This window comes from Mesocricetus auratus, unplaced genomic scaffold (assembly GCF_017639785.1).
Source record: "Mesocricetus auratus isolate SY011 unplaced genomic scaffold, BCM_Maur_2.0 Super-Scaffold_100676, whole genome shotgun sequence".
Taxonomy (NCBI): domain Eukaryota; kingdom Metazoa; phylum Chordata; class Mammalia; order Rodentia; family Cricetidae; genus Mesocricetus; species Mesocricetus auratus.
The window spans coordinates 30,654,657-30,662,328 of record NW_024429266.1 but is presented as its reverse complement, the minus strand read 5'-3'; the positions used below and the strand labels follow the sequence as shown (position 1 = coordinate 30,662,328).

Below are 7,672 nucleotides of genomic sequence, written 5' to 3'. Positions count from 1 at the left end.
CCTTTCGGAGCTGCGAGACGACGCGGTGCAGGTAGGTGTCCCTTGTGTTCTGGCAGTTTTAGGCCTTGTCGGCGAGTGGTTTTCAGGCGAAGCCACGTCAAATGGCGCAGTCTCAGTTGTGAGCTTGTAAGGCCCATAGGCAGGAGATTCCGGGAGCTTGGCGCTGTGTGTGCATGCTTGACCTACGTGTTTTTTTTTTGTTAAATCGAAGAGTCTCCGTAGGAAACTCGGCACCCGTGTTCTCGCTATGATGAAGGCTATGTTGGTAGGGACAACTGACTATGTTGATGAATACCAACGGCTCTGATGGCGGAGCGTGCTGAGTCACCGCGAGAGGCCTTTTGTAGTGGTTGGCTTTTTTTTCGCGCGTGGGGATGAGGAACGCGCAGTCCTACGGGCTGATTTTTCGAGATCACGAGGTTGAAGGCGTTCGCCAACACTGCCTCAGTAGGCCTTTGAGTGTCCTCCAGCTGAGCCATGAAAAATGGCTATGGAAGGAATTTACTAAATTAATAAATTGCCTGCTTTAGTATATGGGGGCTTTTTTTGTGGGAGTAAAACTGGTAGTTGAAAGACAACTAAATTATCAAATTTCTTTTAGGCATGCTGCTGTGGACCGCTCTGGTGCTCTTGGTGGCATCCCACAGACAGGTAAGACCTGACGAGAGGCGGGAGGCTATCTTAAAACACTGCCAAAGCCCATGATGGTATGAGAGTAGTGGACAGAAGGGATTTCTGAAAAACACTGTTCTGAGGCTTTAGTTCTGGGAGACAGAAGGGAAAACCCTATGAAGAGGGGGGGTCTCATGGACATCTTTCTTTTTCTTCTAGTTGGGACACAAAGATGGATGAAGAGGGAGAGGTAAGAACAGAAATGTGCAGTGGCAGGAAAGTCCAAAAGACCAGTGCCACAATGATGACAGCTTATTTGCTACTCTTGACAGTGGGGTGACGAAAACCATAAACCACCATAATTGTAACTGAGGCATGCGGCATTGGTTAGACAGTCTCTTCTATGATAAACAGAGTTTACATTAAGCTTTTATTTTTCCAGGACCTATGGAAGAACTCGGATTAACAATGGGTAAGAAGCATTTTGGTAGTGATAACCCAAAGGAAAGGCTGGCAAATGAGCAAATTGGGGGTCCCCTGGCCAAAATGATCTAATGTAGACAGACACTTGAATGGAGCACTTTGAGAGGACAAACGGGTGGGAGGTCCAGGGCCAAGCAGGTCGTTGCTGGTCTGAAGAGGGTCTTTGCATTTGTGAGAACTAGTTATCTCCACATAGGTCTTACCCAGTGCCGTAATGGTGGGTGATGGGCCTGAGTTTTACTCTGGGCCTAGATCTGGCAAAGTGCTCAGTCAGCCCATGTAAGGTTGATAGAGGTTGTCATTAAAATAGTGCCCTTTCCTCATGTTGGCACACTAATCTTGGGAGACAGCACTACAAAGTGAGTTCCCGGATGGCCAGAGCTGTCTCTAAAAGGGTAGTAGCATGGCTAGACTTAATCATGTAGGGATTCACCATTTTGTGGCAGTTTTCTGGTGATTTAACTCCTACCTGTTTGGAATTGCAGGTGCTGTTACTGGCAACTTGAAGATACAATGTGAGTAGAGTTACAGGAATTGTAGATAGTGGGCAAACATGGCTTGGTATGGGTTTTGCGTAGTAAGAACTCTTGCTATGCTATGTGTTGTCTTTGAATTGGGCCTGCATGATGACAAGCAAATGCTGACTAACATGAAGGTCTTAATTAGCTCTATCTGATACGGGCTTGGTTAGGTTTTGGGGGGACAAAATTGTATCTTTAGACTGCTGAAATTCTGAATTTTTTTAGGTGTTCAAATTGTCTGGACAACTTGTCATTTAAGTAAGTATTGGAAACACTGGCCAATTTGTTTAAAGAGGCATGCCATGCATGTAGTTTTCATACCTGGTGTGTATTGTCTCATGTTTGCTTGGGACCATTCTAGTCAGGGTTTTTGTAATGATGCTGATCCAAATGTCTGACCTGAAAATAACTTGTAGACAGCAAATTGAACACTGAAGAACCCTGTGACAGGCAACTAAGAATAATTGAATGATGCTAGCATGTTTCTAAGAGGTGTTTTTTTTAATTCTAGTTACTGGTTGCATGTTTTCATTTGGATGGCTTGCTTTGGTAAGAAGCCAGTTACTGGGCGCTTAGTTTATGCTAATGGGTAGGGTCATTTGCAGTATTATGCAACAGCTAATTCTTAGTACAGCGTTAAATTTTAAAAAGCTACCCTTTTTTAGGTATGAATTCTGCTTCATACCAGAAGAGGGCATCAGATCCCATGATGGAGTTACCATGTGGTTACTGAGAACCCTGGACCACTGGAAGAGCAGCCAGTGCTCCAAATTGGCATTTTAAATGAAGGTAAGGAAGCACTTTTGTAGATATAACGGTTTAGGAATACATGCTACTGTTAGTGATGATGTATAAAGTTAAACAGATGGGAATCTCTCTGAATAAGATTGAAGATTAATTCTTAAGCTGAAACAGTAGTTAGCGAATTTGTATAAGTCTTTTACAAATGTCTGTGAAACTAAATAAAACTAAATTTCTGTAGGTATCAGCATGGCTCCAGTTAAATGAAGGCACATCTACCTTCCACAATGGTAAGTGTCTTGACTGCATGTATGAAAGTGTTTAATTTGACAATTCCCCAATAAATGCCGATACTGTGATGATAACATAGTTCAGCAGACTTAACCTGATGAACAATCCTAAAGTCTTTCGCTCCTATCTGATGTATCTGGCTGTAAAGATTTAAATGCTAGTTTTGCTAGTATAATGTGGAAGTTAGGTATTTGTGATTGGTAAGACAAGCACTTTTGAAGCCTTAGCTTTAGACGTGGCTTCATACTAGCTCGTTAAAGTCCTGGCTATTACTGAGTGTAGATTCCTACCTACATGGGGTTGTAACCATAAGATCTCAGGCCTCTTGGCAAAAGAATAGTTAGAAAGTTCATCTAGACTATTGTCCAAAGAATAGTGTAAAATGCACTGAGTGGTTAAGAAAATTCTGGGCTAATAATTTTTTCTTACCTTCAAACAGATCCCTCATTTTGAATCTCAAGGTAAGTTTGCTTTTTTTGTAAAAACTTAATTTTTGCCAGTAACCGGTGATGTGATGATTCTGCCAAATGATACATAGTGATATCACCTTTAAAACCGTTCCATTTTATTTCTGAGGTTACTATAGTAACATGTAACATGTAAACTACAATTTGTCTACGCAAGATAGACATTTGTTTTTTTTGTCTTTTAGAGCTCCTGTGGCAGAAATGGACAGGCAATCTACTGTCATTTTCATCTCATTGAAAAGGTGAGAATCGGAAATAGTAACCGTGAGGATAGCATGGGGACAAAGAATATATGAAACCTCCAGAATATGTGATGATCTCACCACAACTTGAACTCTCTCACTGATTACTTGATGACAGTAAAAGATCTGATATTCTGTGTAACTGGTTACAATTTACATTGGAATGTAGAAATGTGCCTAATCAGGTACCTCTGTTGCAGGTGACTGGATGGAGGCTCAGGGAGAAGATAACTTCAGGTGTAACCCCTTCATAAGAATGTTACCAAAATAAATATAATGGAATTGAATAAAGTGCATGTTGCTTTCTAATAGCAGAGGACTGAGTGTGGTATTTACAACAGACTGCTCAGGCATGGGTTTAAGTCCATAGAAGGTCATCATCCCCAGCTAGACCTTTGTAAGATGCTGTGTTCAGTCGTTGGTTAGCTCCCTAGAATTTCAAGGACATGTGTTACAGATGAACATTGGACTGGAGAATTCTCAATCTCGGGTGTTACCTTATGGTTCTCAATAGCTGTTACAGGCAATGAGAAATTGACCAGGACACAATGGCATTGTTAAGGGTTCTAAACACAAACTGGAAAACCACTGTATACAGTATCGCCACTGTCTTAGAATACATATTGAGTCACCAGGCTGCCAGAACTCTGCTTTACTCTGCCTCCTGAGTGGCAATATGCCACCATGGTACAGCTAGAAACAACTTAGTTCGTGGGGATGGTGGAAACAAATGGGTTGCTAAAGGGTCTAGTGTGCACAGGATCTACAGTGAAATGTTAACTGCAACACTTGAATGCTGGGGTGTGAGCATGAGAGCCCTTCCTGGTTTTCTTCACCACCTGGTATGGTTTCAAGCTTGTTCAGCTGAGGCTGCCTGAATACTTCATTCCTCAAATGTAAGGAGTTGGGCATGTCTGCAATCCAAACAAATTTTAGGAGGTATTCCATATATAGCAATGTCTAGTGTTTAGTCCCTGGAGCCGTTTAAAATTTGAGCATGCCAGAAGTGGAGGCAAGCAGGAGTAAGGCCAGTTGGGGTTCCTTGAGAAACCGGTAGTCTTCAGGCTGATTTTGGAGGTGAATTAAGGTCATGCTGCTTTATTAGGTGGCTGAGTGCATACCTTTAATCGCTGAGACAAGCAGGCTGCTCTACAGAGAATTCTAGAAAGCCAAAGCTACACACAGGGAAGGTCTCAAAAACCTAGGCTGGGTGGTGATGGTGCACGCCTTTAATCCCAGGACTGGGAGGCAGAGAGGCAGGAAGTAAATGGTCCACACATGTTCTGTGAGGGCTCCAAAAGTACACAGAGGAACCCTGTCTCCAAAACAAACCGAAACCAGGGTGTATATATATATATATATATATATATATATATGTAATGACTTTGGAGGATGGGGGTGGGATGGATAGGGTTATGGGACCTGGGTGCTCCACCGGGCTCTGCGTAGTCCCCTGGGAAGGGGACAGAAACTGGAGTAGGTAGTCTGACTTGGCTGGGACTGAAACTAGATTGATTTGAAGAGGTGAAGGATGCATGACGAGCATTCAAGTTCCAGCCTCAGCTCTGTCAGGGTCCAGGCTAGGGACTGGACAGGGTAGGCTTTTCTAAAGCGAGGGGGAGGGAAATAAACTGGCCCACACATGTTGCTCTCATGGCTCCAAAATGTTTTCCCTAAGTTCTCTCTCAAAAGCTCTCTAAAAATTCCTTATAAGTTCTCCTGAGGTCTCTCCTATTCCACATGGCTTCTAGTTTTTATACCCACAGGCAACATTTAAGAACACGCGGACAATAGGGCATGCATCTCTCAGCCAGGTAGGACTTGAGAAAAGCAGAAGACTCACATCTCTCCCCTGGATGTGACTAGCAACATGAAAGCTCTGTATCAGGGGCAAACTTTCCCCTGTAGTGTGAGATCCAGAGGCTGCAACTATTGATAACCCTGTGAGAAGGAATTCCTTTCTCTGGGGCCTATTTGAGAACACAAAGCACTCTATATATTTCACATACAGCCAAATTCGTAGGAACATATTCGTGAGTTGGTACCTAGAATATTAATTGCTACTAATGTAATAAGTGATAATGACTTCCAACACTTGCCCACCTGCTTCTCTGGCCTATGGGTTCTCAGTTGGAACAAAGCAATGAGTTGGCAAGTTTTGAGGGGTAAAAATCTCTGTGTGTAGGCTGCAGCAGATGGTCTGAGCTGGGGATAAGTTGGGGAATGATTTTGTTGAAGCTGAGAGATAAAGATCTACAGTTAGCTTCCCTGTCTGGAGTGGTCAGAGTTCCCACAGAGTGGGGGTGGGGGTTAGAAGGGGAAAATCTGTGTGATCCACAGGAGAGGGGGAGGGGAGGGAGAAGCTGAGCAGGAGGTCTGTTACAGAGCTAGAGGTGAGACTGGGAGGCTGGATTTGGAGGAATGGCCTGCAGGTTACCATGGAATGCCTACAGGTGTTTATTTTACTGTTTATATCAACAGAACTTGAAATCCCAGTAATCTTCAGAAGTTGTGTGTGTGTGTGTGTGTGTGTGTCACAGGTTGATTGATGTTGGGTGTGTTCCTTGATTTCTATCTTAATGATACAGGTCTAGTCACAGTGAACTAGGAACTTTTCAGTTACTCTGACTGGCTTGGAGCTTTGGGAATCTGCCTGTCTCTTCAGTGCTCGTATTGTTGATGTTTCTCATCACATCTGGGTCATGGAGATCTGAACTACATTTCCTATTCTTAAGCTCATCTTACTGATTAGCCATCTCCCCAGCCAGCCCATATTTTTAGATCCTTTTTCCATTTATTTGTGTGTTATGTATACATGTGAGTAGAGCTCAGAGAACAACTTAGAGGAGCCTGTTCTTTCACCATGTGGAGTCCACATATCAAATCCAGGTCTTCAGATCTGAAGGCAAATACCGTTACCCGGTGAGCCATCTTGCTTGCCTGTGGTCTTTTTGGAAACAGTTTCATTGTGTTGCCTTGGCTGGCTTGGGACTTACTGTGTAGACCAGGTCAGTCCCAAACTCACAGACATCTGCCTGCCTCTGCCTCCCTAGTGCTGGGATTAAAGGCATGCACCACCAACGCCCAGCTTGGCACATACTTTTTTTTTTTTCCCATTTTTTTCGAGACAAGGTTTCTCTGTGGCTTTGGAGGCTGTTCTGGAACTAGCTCTTGTAGACCAGGCTGGTCTCGAACTCACAGCGATCCGTCTGCCTCTGTCTCCCAAGTGCTGGGATTAAAGGTGTGTACCACCACTGCCCGGCAGCACAGACTTTTTTAAAAGACTTTTTTTCTGTAGTTCCTTAAATTTCTCACAGAACACAGATCTAACCTTTCTTATAGGGATGTGTTATATGCCAGTTGTTGGAGCCTATTATTTTTATAGAACCAAAAGAGATAATGGAAACTAGTTGCCAAATAGGTACTCACTTGAGCACTGCCACAGTGAGCCTTTAGTTTTGTTGTATTTGGGTGTGATGCTGGTTATTGAACTCGAGTTGTGTACATTCTATACAAGTGCTCCTACCACTCAGCGGCTATAGTTTGAATAAGAATGGCCTCATAAGCTCATATATTTGAGTGCTAAATCACCAGGGATTGGCACTTTTTGAATGGATTAGGAGGTGTGGCACTGTTGGAGGAAGTGTGTCACTGTCTTTGCGAGATCCAGTGTGTCTCTTGCTGCCTGCAGATCAAGATGTAGAACTCTTATTATGTATACAGTGATGTGTCTGAATGTATCCCTGCATGCCAAAAGAGGGCACCAGGTCTCATTACAGATGGTTGTGAGCCATCATGTGGTTGCTGGGAATTGAACTCAGGACCTTTGTTAAGTCCACCTAGTGTTCTTAGCCACTGAGCCATCTTCCAGCCCAGGTTGTAGAAGTCTTAACTACTTCTCTAGCACCATGTTTGTGGGTGTGCTTGCTCCACTGATTATGGGCTGACCTCTGTAAGAGAGCCCCAACTAAATTGTTTTTTTTTTTATAAGAGTTGCATTGGTCATGGAGTCTCCTCACTGCAATAGAACAATGACAAAGACAGCTTTGTTTCTAGCGCTGCTTTACCTCCTGATTCCGGCAACAAGGGCCCTGTAAGATAGCCAGGACAAATGTCAATCACATATAAGCAGCATGAAAGGCTAAGAAAAGCTTGTAACTTGCTGAAGGTGCAATTCTGAATAGAATTTTATGACTTTAAAAATTCTACCATGTAGCCGGGTGTTGGTGGTGCACGCCTTTAATCCCAGCACTAGGGAGGCAGAGGCAGGCGGATCTCTGTGAGTTTGAGGCCAGCCTGGTCTACAGAGTGAGTT

General features: G+C 43.5%; 9 non-coding genes across 9 annotated transcripts; all 9 read left to right on the top strand.

The window, feature by feature from the left end:
• Positions 1–236: 236 nt before the first annotated feature.
• Positions 237–316, top strand: LOC121137343. Its single transcript, XR_005874597.1, has one exon. It is a non-coding gene; the product is annotated as a small nucleolar RNA SNORD74 (small nucleolar RNA).
• Positions 317–696: 380 nt separating this feature from the next.
• LOC121137364 lies at positions 697–758 on the top strand. Its single transcript, XR_005874618.1, has one exon. It is a non-coding gene; the product is annotated as a small nucleolar RNA SNORD75 (small nucleolar RNA).
• Positions 759–906: 148 nt separating this feature from the next.
• Positions 907–988, top strand: LOC121137333. The gene has a single exon (XR_005874587.1). It is a non-coding gene; the product is annotated as a small nucleolar RNA SNORD24 (small nucleolar RNA).
• Positions 989–1,713: 725 nt separating this feature from the next.
• LOC121137344 lies at positions 1,714–1,774 on the top strand. Its single transcript, XR_005874598.1, has one exon. It is a non-coding gene; the product is annotated as a small nucleolar RNA SNORD44 (small nucleolar RNA).
• A 212-nt stretch (positions 1,775–1,986) lies between these two features.
• Positions 1,987–2,055, top strand: LOC121137360. The gene has a single exon (XR_005874613.1). It is a non-coding gene; the product is annotated as a small nucleolar RNA SNORD78 (small nucleolar RNA).
• Positions 2,056–2,449: 394 nt separating this feature from the next.
• On the top strand, positions 2,450–2,533 carry LOC121137335. Its single transcript, XR_005874589.1, has one exon. It is a non-coding gene; the product is annotated as a small nucleolar RNA SNORD79 (small nucleolar RNA).
• A 171-nt stretch (positions 2,534–2,704) lies between these two features.
• On the top strand, positions 2,705–2,787 carry LOC121137345. Its single transcript, XR_005874599.1, has one exon. It is a non-coding gene; the product is annotated as a small nucleolar RNA snR60/Z15/Z230/Z193/J17 (small nucleolar RNA).
• Positions 2,788–3,149: 362 nt separating this feature from the next.
• LOC121137342 lies at positions 3,150–3,227 on the top strand. The gene has a single exon (XR_005874596.1). It is a non-coding gene; the product is annotated as a small nucleolar RNA SNORD47 (small nucleolar RNA).
• A 190-nt stretch (positions 3,228–3,417) lies between these two features.
• Positions 3,418–3,494, top strand: LOC121137334. Its single transcript, XR_005874588.1, has one exon. It is a non-coding gene; the product is annotated as a small nucleolar RNA SNORD81 (small nucleolar RNA).
• The last annotated feature ends 4,178 nt before the right edge of the window (positions 3,495–7,672 follow it).